Consider the following 14,740-nt stretch of genomic DNA (forward strand, 5'->3'; position numbering starts at 1 on the left):
CTCAGTCCCACGTAGGGGTGCAACTTGGGTCGGGCTCAACCCGAACTCGACGGTCGGGCTCAACCCGAACCCGACGGGTTCAACCCGATTTTGGCTAGGGTTGGGTTGGCATTTTCTCGGGTTGGGTTGGGTTGGGTTAGGGTTGGGAAATGCCAACCCCATTTAATGTCGGGTTGGGTTAGGGTTGAGGCCTTGGCAACCCGACCCGACCCGAACCCGACCTCTAGTTTTCTCACGTTTCTAGGATTATGCTTTTTTCCTTGTATTTTTCTATTAGGCCTTAGATGAACCCGTCTCAACCTAAACCCAACCTGAACCCAACCGGGCCCGATTTGGAGGCGGGTTGGGTGAGCGTTGACCATCCTCAACCTGAGGCTCGGGTTGGGTTGGGTTGGGTTGGGTTGGGTTAGGGTTGAGAGAATGCAATCTCGGGTTGGCCTCAACCCGACCCGAGTTGCACCCCTAGTCCCACGTTAGAAAGTGGGAGAAACTTTTGGTCCCATACAAGAAGTGGGGAAGGAAAGGCTTGGGCCTCTCAAGGAGTGGGCACTCCTTAACAAAACCCTTAACTTAACAAATACCGTTAAAGGGGGGATTTTAGCCGTCAGATGGGGGGGAAATATCATTTCCCCTTTTAAAGCCTATAATAATAATAATAATTTTTGGCGGCTCTGTGTCTCTATTATTTGCTCTATATATAGTGGGTTCTTATGTGTCAAAAGTAGGGGTGGTGGACATGGTTCGGTTTGGTTCTAGGATAAACCCAGAACCGAACCACCAACGGTCGGTTCCCAGGTTCTGGAACCAGAACCGAACCAAGTGACCCTGGAACCGAACCAGAACCAGAACCGAATTTAATCGGTTCGGTTCGGTTCGGTTCTGGTTCTGCAAGAGTAACAAAAAGAGACCATGTCACTTAGACAATGTAGACTTGTGGTCTTGCTGCAGTTATCATTTGTAATAGTAATACAGTTTAGAGATTTTATACTGTGTATGGCAGCACAAGCATGTGCTAGGCAAAATAAATAGTGGGGCACACATTATTTGGGTGATCTAAACCGTTCATTTGTTGGACCATGATGTAGATAGGGTGTGCCACTGTGCCCAGAATATCTTTTTTTTTTTAAGATTCTATTGAGTTGTTTTAGCAGTTCACACTTCACAATTTATATGTGCCCCCCGTAGGATGATAGTAACCATTGATCCATGCAGGTTTTTATACTCTTCCGTCAATTTTAAAACCCCACAGATCGAAGGGCTAGGAACATCCTGTGGAGAAGATTTTTTGGGCACACCCTATCTACATCATGGCCTAACAAATGAATGGTTTGGATCACCTAAAAATGGGGCCCAATTGTTTTTGGGGTTGCATGTGCCTGCACAGACGTCCACCATATAATTTATCTGCAATTTAATAGTGTCGGAAGTGCCATTATCAGAATAAGTGTGTGCGGCATCATTAATCGGTTCTCAAAATCCAAAGAAAACAAATAGGGTTTCAATCGGTTATCAAAATACAAAGAAAACAAAATAGGGTTTCAATCGGTTCTCCTAAATCCTAATGCAAAGGAAAAAAAGAGGGTTTCAGTAGGTTTTGCAAATCCAAAGAAAAAAAGGGCTTCAATCGGAGGAAATGTAAGAAGAAAGAAAAATGAAGAAATTGACACATACCTTCCTCTTCTTCTTCTTCTTCTTCTTCTTCTTCTTCTTCTTCTTCTTCTTCGTCTTCACCACGCCGGTCGGACGGACGGAAGTGGGTGGAGGCACAGCAGAAAGTCGAAAACTGGAAAGGGATGGGTTTTGCAAAAAAACAAATCTAGGGTTTTCTTTTGTCTAACACTCTAACTTAATTTCTTTTGAATAATATTAGCCTCAAAATTGATATCAACAACCCCCTTTTTGGTTAAAGAATTAACAAATTCTTAGCCTAAAAAATGATATCAACACCCCCTTTTTGTTAATACTAAAAAATGATAAATGAAGTGCCGGTTCGGTTCGGTTCTCGGTTCCTGGTCCCCAGACCAGAACCGAACCGAAATCCATCGGTTCCCAGTTCTGGGAACCAAAACCGAACCATCATTTCGCAGAACCGAACCGAACCGAACCGAAGCAGCCGGTTCGGTTCGGTTCTTCGGTTAAAACCGGAACCATGGCCCTAGTCAAAAGTATAAAGGATCATTTATTGCCTAAGCCTTCCTATTTATGGCCATGGGGCAATTAATTTTGACCCATATTGATATGGGTTTTGCTAACAAGTGGCACTCATTAAGGTGCATTGGGAAAGGAATTTTACACATGTTTTTGATAAAAATGACTCAAAACATTTGTAAAATTCTCACAGAATGTGAAAAATTACTTTCCCAATGCACCTTAACGAGTGCCCTTAGTGCACCCATTAGCAAAGCCCTATTTGTATAACCCTATTTCTTATTGCCATAATGATAGTGAAACAAATATAAAAGAAACAGTGTGTAATTTTCAGTAACCGTCTCAAGTCTAATGAACGTAAGGCATTAATTAATGGCGTTACGTGACGTCCGACCTCTTCTTGAAGATATTTCTCACCCTCTTTCTGGTGGCCATAATGAACATGAATTGGTGAGAAAATTTAAAAAGTAAAAAACTTTGAAATTATCAAGAAAACCACGACAAATTGGGAGGATGGTAGGAAAAATTTAGTCATCATGCCGCTAAACGTTCGACGAGGCAGTTATATTCATTAATGGCGTTTGTCACCCAAGAAAAAGTAAAGAAGCAGCTTAGATGGTACCTACTCAAGTGACGTGGTAAGATAACATACATAAGTTTATAGAAGGAGATACAGATATTAGTAGGCGTAGACTGATTCTTTTCGAAGGAGACGTGGTAAGACTTGTACCAGAGAAACACAAAGAGAGGGAGGGACGGTAAAGCTAAGAAGTAGGTGGAGATTGATTCAGCCCAACATCTGCTTTTGGTACGATAAATGAAGGGATTTATAGAAGATATAAAAGATAGAAGAGGGGGTGGGTACGAAAGTTAAATGATAAAGGAAAAATGACTTAAAAATGGGGCTTTCTTCTTACTACGACGTCACAAGGGGGGGTATTTTCTTAATTACAAAATTGAAGTGACATAGCCAGGTTTGGGTGGGTTTCGGACAAGTATACCCACATTTTTAAAAACGTTTGAGTTGGTAAAAACTCAATCGTTTTTGTGCTATTTTTTACTCTCTCTCTCTCTCTCTCTCTCTCTCTCCCGGCAAATATCACCGACAAATCTCACCGGCAACTCCTCTCACAGGTTGGTAACCCATCTCTCTCCCTCTCACTCTCTATGTCGTTTTCTAAGTAGGGGTTTTGAGAAATCAGTGGTTTAAACCAATCTCATTGATTTATGAGAAAGCAGTTGTTTAAACATCTAATTTGTGATAAATCGGTTGTTTAAACCCCTAATTTGTGATAAATCGGTGGTTTAAACCCCTAATTTGTGAGAAATCAGTGATTTAAACACCTAATTTATGAGAAATCAGTCATTTAATTGATAAATTAGGTGTTTTAAGTAACTGTTGAAGGTTTAAAAACCTAATTTGTCACAAATAAGTGGTTTAAACCCCTGATTTGTCACAAATCAGTGGTTTAATTGATAAATTATGGGTTTATTCGCCATAATGATTTGCTTAACACCCCAATATGCTTGTAATTGACATGTCGTTGCTCTATAGGGGCTGAATTTGTTAGAAATTAGTGGTTTAAACCCCTACTTTTTCATGTTAACAGTGGTTTAATTGATAAATTAGGCTCCCTAGTGATTTGCTCAGCACCCTAATAGGCTTTTAAGAAATAAAATGGACATGTCAATAGCCCATAAATTAGGCTCCCTGGTATATAGGGGTTGAGTTTGCGAGCAATCAGGGGTTTAAACCCCTAATTTTTCATGTTAACAGTGGTTTAATAGATAAATTAGGGGGTTAATTCTCCTTAGAGATTTGCTCAACACTCTAATAGGCTTGTAAGAAATAGAATGGACATGTCAATGGCCTATAGGTGATGTATTTGTGAGAAATTAGTGGTTTAAACCCCTAATTGTCCATGTTAATAGTTGTGTAATTGGACAATTAGGGGTTTATTCTCCATAGTGATTTGCTCAACCCCCTAATAGGCTTCTAAGAAATTAAATGGACATGTCAGTAGTCTAAAGGTGATGAATTTGTGAGAAATTAAATGGATAACTTTGTTAATTTGTTTCCTCACATTGTGTCTGAATAGGTCCATATCTAATTTTTTAGCTTGGATTCCATCTTTGGTATATAGTAATCATCTCGTGAAATCATGGTAAGGTCTCCAGTTATTCTTTTAAGCATTGTATTTCTGCTAATGTGGTATATATCTGAAAATGCTTTCTTTTGCAGCCGTCTTATGTTACGTTGAGATGCTGCCCCTCCAAGTTTCACGACCTCTTCCAGTCCCTGCAGTTGAGGGACGTACATATCGATATCCTAAGTAGAAGCCCATTTGGGGGCTTGCTTAACCTAGAAGGTGTAAGATTGCACAAGGCAATTTTGACCACCAGTGATGTTCCGCCAAAGTTCACTCAGGCAGATATCACGATCATGAGAAGACAACTACTGGAGGATTTCTTAGATGACAGGTGTAGCACGATTATCAACTTGTAGGGGCTGTGGTGGAGCTGGTGCAGGTGAGCGTGATCTCTTACTTGTCCTTTTGTTGTTGTCCACTCCTCTCTTACTTGTCTAGGGAGGGAACCATTGAAGGGTTATTCTGTACAGATCCTGCGATTTCTTACTTGTCTTTTTGTTGTTGTACAGATCCTGTGATCATTTTTAAGGGTTATTTTGTACACCCATTTGTGTTTTTTTATAGGTTGTACTCCCAACTGTTTTGTCTCATAAAAAAGGAAGCTGAGCTTTCTATTCTTGGATAAAGTTTACAACCCGTTTTCTCTTTTATGCTTTCATTTTTGTTGTTCCAATTGCTTTGGGTTGCATTGGTGTTGCTTAAAATTTTGTGGGACAATGGGTAGATTGATTGACCTCCAATGAGAACATCCCTCGTGCTTGAACTATTCATGTTGGATGTATCAAAGAATTCTCATGACCTAGGGGTGTAGCAATAACCTTTTTGTCTTAGTTTCAATGTTTCCATGTCAAGAGAAAATCTGATATAAGGTATATATCATATTATCTCGGAATGGAAAGAATGCTTGATTTTCTTGAAGAAGTTATTATTTTTTAGTTTAAGGGAAGATGCCAATGTATATTGCACTCAATGTGGTGTTACACTAGTATCTTATACTACATGTAATTCAAATATGAAGTATCTTTAATGTATAAGCCTATCATTGCAAACAAACAATGGTATATATATATAAAAAATATATACTGCTCGGAACTCCGGGAATTTTCTCGGAGTTCCGTGATCGGAACTACGGAACTCCGAGAAAAATCTCGGAATTCCGTAGTAAACTTCACAGTGAAAAAAATTTGGTCGGAACTCCGAGACAATTCTCGGAATTCCACAGAAAAGTCATTCTCAAAATTTTGTGCCTCAGAACTCCGAGATTTTCTCTCGAAATTCCGTAGTAAACGTCACAGTTTTAAAAAAAATAGCACGAAACTCCGAGACAAATCTCGAAATTCCACAGGAATGTCGGAATAAAATACATATATGTCTCGGAAGTCCGAGACATATACTGCTTACACTGTATAAACAATTTATAAACACTCTAAACCGTTACTGAGCCTATATAAACCACTTACAAACACTCTAAACCACTGTTTATCCTATATAAACCACTTGTAAATATTCTAAACCACTGCTTACACCTATATAAACCACTTACAAACACTATAAACAATTGTTTACTCTATATAAACCATTTGTAAATGCTCTAAACCACTGCTTACACCTATATAAACCACTTACAAACACTATAAACCACTGCTTACACTGTATAAACAATTTATAAACACTCTAAACCAATGCTTACACCTATATAAACCACTTACAAACACTCTAAACCACTATTTACCCTATATAAACCACTTCTAAATACTCTAAACCACTGCTTACACCTATATAAACCACTTACAAACACTATAAACCACTGCTTACACTGTATGAACAATTTATAAACACTCTAAACCACTGCTGAGCCTATATAAACCACTTACAAACACTCTAAACCACTGTTTACCCTATATAAATCACTTGTAAATACTCTAAACCACTGCTTACACCTATATAAACCACTTACAAACACTATAAACCATTGTTTACCCTATATAAACTACTTGTAAATACTCTAAACCACTGCTTAAACCTATATAAACCACATACAAACACTATAAACCACTGCTTACACTGTATCAACAACTTATAAACACTATAAACCACTGCTAAGCCTATATAAACCACTTATAAACACTCTAAACCACTGCTAGTCTCATATAAACCACTTATAAATAGTCTAAACCATTGTTTATCATATATTATACACTTATAAACCCTCTAAACCACTACTACGCTTATATGAACCACTTATAAACACTCTAAACCACTGTTTACCCTATATAAATCACTTGTGAACACTCTAAACCACTGCTTACCCTATATAAACCACTTGTAAACACTCTAAACCATTGCTTACCCTGTAAACCACTACTGATGATTCTTAACCATAGAAGCTATATAAACCACTTATAAACACCACTTAGTGGCCTTCAATAGTGGTTTATCATAGTGAAATGGTGATTTAACTTAAGAAGTTAGTGGTTTAAAGTAAAATAATAATGATTATAAAGTGTTTAATGTAATTTAAATGTGATTAAATTGTATGTGGGAGGAAGAAGAGGGAAAAAGGTGGATTTTGGGATTTTTATTGTAAAGGTAATGATTGCAAGAAAAACGTTATTTGATAGGAGAGAGAGAGAGAGAGAGAGAGAGAGAGAAAGTCAAGGGCATTTTAGTCATATGCACTCTTGATTGGTGATTTAGAAAACACCCCCTTGTCACATCATAGTCAGTAGAAAGCCCTTTCTTTTAGTCGTTTTCTCTAATTATTTTATTAAAACTGTACTTTTTTCAAGAGGAATGCTAAATTGAATGAAGGTTCAATTTAGAAAATTGAATAAAGGTTCAAGAGGAATGCTAATATTCGCCTTTCATGTTCTTCAAGAATAGAGACCGTGATCGTTCGAACCCCACCTTCAAAATCCGATGTGATCCAAGTTGTAAAGAAATGCAATTTTTCATGGCGTTGCATCAAAATGATAGAAAAATCTAATAGTTGCATCAACTTGCTCTTTGGTAATGTATTCAACTAACTCAGCCTTGTCGCCATCAATTCTTGCAGCTTCCTTGACGAAAACATCATTCCGCTTTTCTTCATTATTGCACAATTCCTCGATCATTATACTAATTTCGTCCAAACCTTGTCCAAATCATCGTTGCTCTTCTATCCTTTTCGAAAAAGATGCTTTGAGGTTCTGAAAATCTTCATACACGGAATCCAAAATCTCACGGAATGTAGTCATGGCGCAGGACCGACTGCTCTGATACCACTTGTTACGTACCCAAATCGGTTCGCAATGGATTTGATCTTCTCATAGGGAAGATCAGCCTCTTGATCCACTTCGAGGGAAGGATCTGTCCTCCTTTGTGCACAAGACACTTTTTAGAACAATTTTCTTCATTCCACGAAAAAGGATGCGTACATGTTATTTATAAAAGATCTCTAATCTAGCTAATACTTATCAGTAAGACTCCTACTTATCATAAACAACTAGAAAACAAATCTAAAAATAACAGAAATCTAAAGTGATTTGTTTCAGCCAAGTGGGACCCATTGGGTCACGTAACATATTATATTTCCAATAGGTCTCAAAAAAGAAAATGACCATCTAGTGAACACGAGCGGGGCGCGGGGGGGGGCCTCTTAAGAGACGTTCTAGGCTCTTATACCTGCTGGACCGGGGTTTCCAAAACTAGATCCATCAAAATTAAGTTTCAATTTCCCCATGAGAGGAGGGATCCAACTTGGAGTTTGCATCTCCCTCTGCAACCTAGCTTTACACGCCTCTTTCCAGCATCTCAAAAAGTAATCATTAGGAATAAATTTGAAGGACCGGGATTTCCAAAACTAGATTCATCAAAATTAAGTTTCAATTTCCCCATGGGACGAGGGGTCCAACTTGGAGACTGCATCACCCTCTACCTAGGTTAATTGAGAGGAAAGAAATGAATGGGTTAATAGTGGAAGGTGATTCACGCAATGTTAGAAGATGATTGGAGGGAAGGAACCCTCACCCTTGAGATTTGCCCACTTTATTGAGGAGCTTTTGGATTGGGTGGCGACTCATGATGTTTCTTTTCAGCCCGTTAAAAGATCAGCTAATAGGGAGAGGCAGATAGTCCGGCTAGAGTGGGTGCTCAAAGAGAAAGTATGGAAGTTTTTTATTATCTACATCCTTGAAGGGGGCTTCTTTGTGTTATATAGTATCCCTTATTATTTGTTTGTATTTCTTATTCCAACCATCTCAGTCGGTTTGCTTGTACTTTGTTGGTTTCTTTAATAAATTTTCCACAATTCAAAATATATATATATATATATATATATATATGTATTAAACTCATATGGAGAAATTATATGGTGTAAGGCCTTACAACTATACGGTAGAGGTATCCACCCTTCATATTTCACCCAACAGCTGTAAGGGTGGATACCTCCACCGTATAGTTGTAAGCCCTTACACCATAAAAAATCATATTTTAGGTCTGTTCTTCTTCAGCCAGCAGACCACCTTTCACCCTCTGATGCGATATTGCTGCGCAGAGATGCGCGATCGGGGTAAGTCACATCAAACCACGAGTGATCACTAGATATTATTTGAACAAAGTATTATTTTAGTAAAATAATGAGAAGATTTTATGAATTAAGTTTCGGGAAGTGATATTTACGTCCCTTTTGATCACCAGGGACACCAAGTGTCAGTGTATCAATGGCGAAAAGGGGGTTGATGTACTTTATGTCAGAAAAATTTAGTGGCTTTGATTGCAAAGTACGCTGGCAAATGGGTTTCCCTGGTGATAAAGGGGGCATAATTATCATTTCCCTTAAGTTTTCCATGGAATGAAAAAGTCACACGGGAAGATCCAAGTATCCAACAACACCAATGTTACTCAAAATATAAAATATAATTAAATATAAAATAAATAGGAACTCTATAGTTAATTCGTCAACTTAATTCTATTAACACGTTGCAATGAGTACTAGCATAGACATTCATCACATTCTACCACATAGTGTCCTATACCCCTATGTTACATACCAAAGATTTCACCACACTGACTTCTCTAGCTAGATATATTGCGTACAAATTATTATATCGTTGTGCATGCAATTCAATGCATTCCTAAAAACCATACATGAGCCTAATTCCGTTGGATTACTATCGGATCCCTTACAAGCCTATATTTTCACATGCTGAGAATGAGTATATTCTAGTGTGATACACACCGTTGTACGATCCATGTGCTTCTTCAAACATATTGGGTCAACAATGTCCAGGAGCCAATCTCCAGCCACGTTTAAGGGCTAAATTTCCCTTGCATGTCACATGATCCTATCACCACTGCGATGTATTTCTTGATTGTGTCCTGGCACTAATTAGATGTTCACATTCCTGACCTGCTAAGAGAATTTCTCAAGGTTCCTGTAATCACATTCTATACATTAAAAAACAATAGGAGAGAATTGTTAAAGATTTTTCAAAATCAAGTGTTTTTGGTCAAAACAATTTTTGGAAAATATTTTCTTTAAGTGTGTTTTGGAAAAAGAAAAACTTTTCTTTGGAAATAGTTGCTTTTTGCAAGAGAAAGAGAATAGTGTAATGTAGTTGAAAAGATAGTCCCAAATCGGATGAGAGAAAAGAAAGAGAAAGGCTTATAAAGCACTACACTTTTCTATTACTTGTTTGATTGCACATTGGGTTGAACCCATGGTTGGACCCGCGGGACGGTGCAACGCACCGTTCGCGCACGCGCACGCGCACACGCACGCGCGGCGTGGGCAATGGGCTATAGGGCGCATAGTGGCGCTTTATTGGCGCTTTTTAGGCGCACTTCTAGTGCATTATACTCTCTTTCTTGCTCCCACCAAAATTCGTTTTACTAAACTATTTTCTTATTGTTTATCTAATTACTGTTATACTGCAGTAACAGAAATTAGACTGATTCTCTCAGGCTTGTAAGATTCTAAGGGCATTTGGGATTTGACTCCGCTTGTGCATAGCGTCGTCAAATTAGTAGGACATTCCTACTGGCTTCATTGTATCTTGGAGGCAGTTCGTGGATCCCCTTTGCACACTTCTAGTGGGGGCGAAATCTGTCTTAAGGAAAGCGATTTCGCGCCTTGAAGCAAACTGGTTACTGTTTTTTCTTTCCAACAGATACAGAATTATTTCTCTAACAATCTTAACACAGATTTATCTTTGCTTCAATGGCGTTGTACTCAATCCGTCAAATGTCCCAAGACTTTGTCAAACTTGAGCGATTTGACAAAGGGAATTTCAAGCGATGGCAGAAGAAGTTGCACTTCATCCTTATGTCGCTCAAAGTAGTTCGAGTTCTCACATCCCCAAGGCCGACAACAGTTGAAAATGAGACATTAGCGCAGGCTCGTGCAAGAATGAAATGGGAACAAGATGATTACATCTGCAAAGGGCACATCCTCAATGCTATGTCGGATACTTTGTTCGACATATATCAGGGAATGAGATCGGCAAGTAAGATTTGGAACGCACTCGAAGCGAAGTACATGGCGGAGGATGCTAGCAGCAAAAAACTCTCTGTGAGTCGTTTCCTGAATTATCGCATGGTAGATGATAGACCTGTTATTGATCAACTGCATGAAATCCAACACATGGTGAGTCAAATTCATTTGCAAGGCATTTTACTTGATGATTCCTTTATAATTCCGTCGATTATTGACAAACTTCCGCCAAGTTGGAAAGAATTTAGAAAAAGTCTTAAACACAAGAAAGAGGAGATTTCTCTTGATGACTTGGCTCTATGCCTCAGGATTGAGGAAGAGTCAAGGATTAGAGATCATAAAGATGATCATGAGAATTCTTCCTCTAAGATACACTTGGTGGAAAATGTCAATAAACCAAACCAACAAGGGAAAGGCAATCGGAAGAGAAACAAACACCCTGACAAGAAGAATAATAAGAATAAGAAAAGGAAGGGTGCTTGTTTCAATTGTGGCAAACCAGGCCACTACAAGAGTGAATGTCGACTTCTTAAAGATAAGAAGTCGGGAACACCAACAGACAACAACAAGTTTGTGGCCATGATTTCAGAAGCAAATATTCTTGAAGATGGCAATGATTGGTGGATTGACTCGGGTGCGACGAGGCATGTCTGCAAAGATAAGAATCTGTTTTCGACCTATGAAACGGTTGAAGATGGAAGTGTCCTTTACATGGGCAATTCGTCGACGGCAGAAGTCAAAGGAAGAGGCAAAGTAGAACTGGAATTTACATCCGGCAAGCGCCTCACTCTTACCGATGTCTTTCATGTACCTGAAGTGCGAAAGAATTTAGTTTCTGGAAGCATTCTTAACAAGAATGGCTTCAAGCTCGTATTTGAATCTGACAAATTCATTCTTTCTAAGGGGGGTACCTTTGTTGGAAAGGGATATATGTATGAAGGGATGTTTAAACTCAATATCAATAAAGTGAATGTCTTTGCTTATGTTGTTGACTCTTTATCTTTATGGCATAATCGTTTAGGACATGTTAATACTAGGAAAATGCATGATATGGTTAAGTTAGATTTAATTCCAAAATGTGAAATTGATTTAGTAGATAAATGCAAAATATGTATGCAAACTAAATTAATAACTAAACCATTTCCCTCAGTAGATAGAACTTCTAATCTGTTAGACCTTGTACATAGCGATGTATGCGATATACATAGTGTTCCTACCAAGGGAGGTAAAAAGTATTTTGTTACTTTTATAGATGATTTTACTAAATTTTGCTATGTATATTTACTTAGTCATAAAGATGAAGTGTTGGAAAAGTTTAAGGTTTATAAAACAGAAGTAGAAAACCAATGTGAAACATGCATTAAATGCCTTAGATCTGATAGGGGTGGTGAATACCATTTCCCTCTTTTCTGTGAATCAGTTGGCATAGTTCATGAAACTTCTGCCCCTTATACACCACAGCAAAATGGTGTAGCAGAAAGAAAAAATAGAACTTTAACTGAAATGGTTAATGCTATGCTTGTTAATTCTGGTTTGAATAAAAGTTTTTGGGGTGAAGCATTACTTACTGCTTGTTACATATTGAATAGGGTACCAAGTAAAAAGAATAATGTATCCCCTTATGAGCTTTGGAAGAAAAGAAAACCAAACTTGAATTATCTTAAAGTTTGGGGTTGTAGAGCCATTGTTAAAGTTCCTAAACCTAAATTAAGAAAATTAGGTGAGAAGGGTATAGAGTGTATTTTTTTAGGATATGCTAGCCATAGTAAGGCATATAGGTTTCTAGTTATAGAACCTAATGATTTTCTACAAATTAATACAATAATTGAATCTAGAGATGCCTTCTTCTATGAGAATAGGTTCACTTCAATTCCAAAAGAAGTTCAGCCTAGTAATTCTGTGGAACTTTCTTTAGAACCACAAACAAAAGATGGTGAACCTAGTGAAATAAGAAGAAGTAAAAGAGATAGAAGTGAAAAGAGTTTTGGTCCTGACTTTGTTACTTACCTAGTAGAAGGGACAAGAGAAAAACTCAAATCTTCTATAATGTTAGATTTAAATGTAGAAAGTGACCCTCAAACCTATACGGAAGCCATAAAGTCACAGGATGTCGCTTTTTGGAAAGAAGCAATTAATGACGAAATGGATTCTATTATGGGTAATAAGACTTGGTATTTAGTTGATCTACCACCTGGATCTAAACCTATTGGGTGTAAGTGGATCTTCAAAAAGAAGATCAAAGTAGATGGAACTATAGAAAAGTTTAAAGCTAGGTTAGTTGCCAAAGGGTTTACTCAAAAACCCGGAATTGATTATTTTGATACATATGCACCCGTTGCTAGGATTTCTACCATTAGAGTCTTGATTGCTCTTGCTTCCATATACAAACTTCACATTCACCAAATGGATGTTAAAACAACATTCTTAAATGGTGAACTTGATGAAGAAGTGTATATGGAACAACCTGAAGGTTTCATTTTACCTGGTCAAGAGCATAAAGTCTGTAAATTAGTCAAATCTTTATATGGCCTAAAGCAAGCTCCTAAGCAATGGCATGAAAGATTTGATAAGGTGTTAGTCTCTAATGGTTATAGAATTCATGAGTCACATAAATGTGTATAAATGTTCACTTTAAAGGTGGTAGTGGTGTTATTATATGTTTATATGTTGGTGATATGTTAATATTTAGTACAGATTTTGAATGTATTCAAAGTACTAAATTATTTTTATCTCAAAACTTTGATATGAAAGATATGGGTGAAGCAGATGTGATCTTGGGTATAAGAATCATAAGACATAACAGTAGTTTGATTCTAACCCAGTCACATTATATTGAAAAAGTTCTTAAAAAGTTTAATCATTTTGATTGTTCACCTGCTTCAACTCCTTTTGATCCTAGTGGGAAGTTATATCTTAATTCTGAAAGGACTATTTCTCAACTAGGGTATGCTAGTGTGATTGGTAGCCTTATGTATGCTATGACCTGTACTAGGCCAGACATAGCATTTGCTGTGGGTAAGCTTAGTAGGTTTACCAGTAATCCAAATTTCTCTCATTGGAATGCAGTCTATAGAGTATTAAAATATTTAAAGAAAACTATAGACTATGGTTTATGTTATGGTGGGTATCCAACTGTAATAGAAGGATACACTGACGCTAGTTGGATAACTGAGCGTATAGATCATACATCAACCAGTGGGTGGATTTTCACCCTTGGTGGGGGAGCAGTCTCCTGGGCCTCTAAGAAACAAACATGCATTTCAACATCCACTATGGAAGCAGAGTTTATAGCTCTGGCAGCATGTTGTAAAGAGGCGGAATGGCTTCGGAATTTGTTATTGGAAATTCCGTTATGGCCTAATCCTATGCCATCGATTTATGTCCACTGTGATAGTCAGGCCACACTATCAAGGGCATATAATCATGTTTATAATGGTAAGTCCAGGCATATAGGACTTAGACACAGTACTGTGAGAGAGTTACTTACTAATGGAGTAGTAACTATTGATTTTGTGAGATCAAGCCAAAATTTGGCTGATCCATTTACTAAAGCTCTTGCGAGAGATATGGTGTGTAAAACATCATTAGGGATGGGGTTAAAGCCATTACCAAATAGTCACCAATGATGGAACCTCGACTCAACACTTGAATAAATATCAAGTCTTGAGTTCAATGAGTCAAAGTACATCATATGGAGTGATTGCAAGCACTATAATATATATTATATTTCCATCCCAAGGTAAAGTGCTTGGTACCTGTAATGTATAAAGGGAAAGGCTGAGCATTTGAGCTCTTAATAGACTTATAACAAAGTGTTGGAGTGTTATAGTTACAGGGGCACTCTTGATAAGTCTACCTACGTGAGTGTGGGAGTGGTGCCGCTTCCTATGAGACCTGGCTAGTTTCTAGAGCACTCATGAAACCAAGATATAGACACAAGGCCAATTCATGTGTCGGTTTTTTAGAAATT

General features: G+C 37.8%; 1 long non-coding RNA gene across 1 annotated transcript; it reads left to right on the top strand.

Moving 5' to 3' along the window:
• The first annotated feature begins 2,994 nt into the window (after window positions 1-2,994).
• Window positions 2,995-4,974, top strand: LOC143847419 (uncharacterized). The gene is made up of 3 exons (XR_013235040.1): window positions 2,995-3,282; window positions 4,248-4,313; window positions 4,391-4,974. It is a non-coding gene; the product is annotated as an uncharacterized LOC143847419 (long non-coding RNA).
• The last annotated feature ends 9,766 nt before the right edge of the window (window positions 4,975-14,740 follow it).

The sequence above is a fragment of the Tasmannia lanceolata genome, unplaced genomic scaffold, assembly GCF_043159265.1.
Source record: "Tasmannia lanceolata isolate RefF3 unplaced genomic scaffold, GAP_Taslan_0.1 ptg000015l, whole genome shotgun sequence".
In the NCBI taxonomy this organism is placed as follows: domain Eukaryota; kingdom Viridiplantae; phylum Streptophyta; class Magnoliopsida; order Canellales; family Winteraceae; genus Tasmannia; species Tasmannia lanceolata.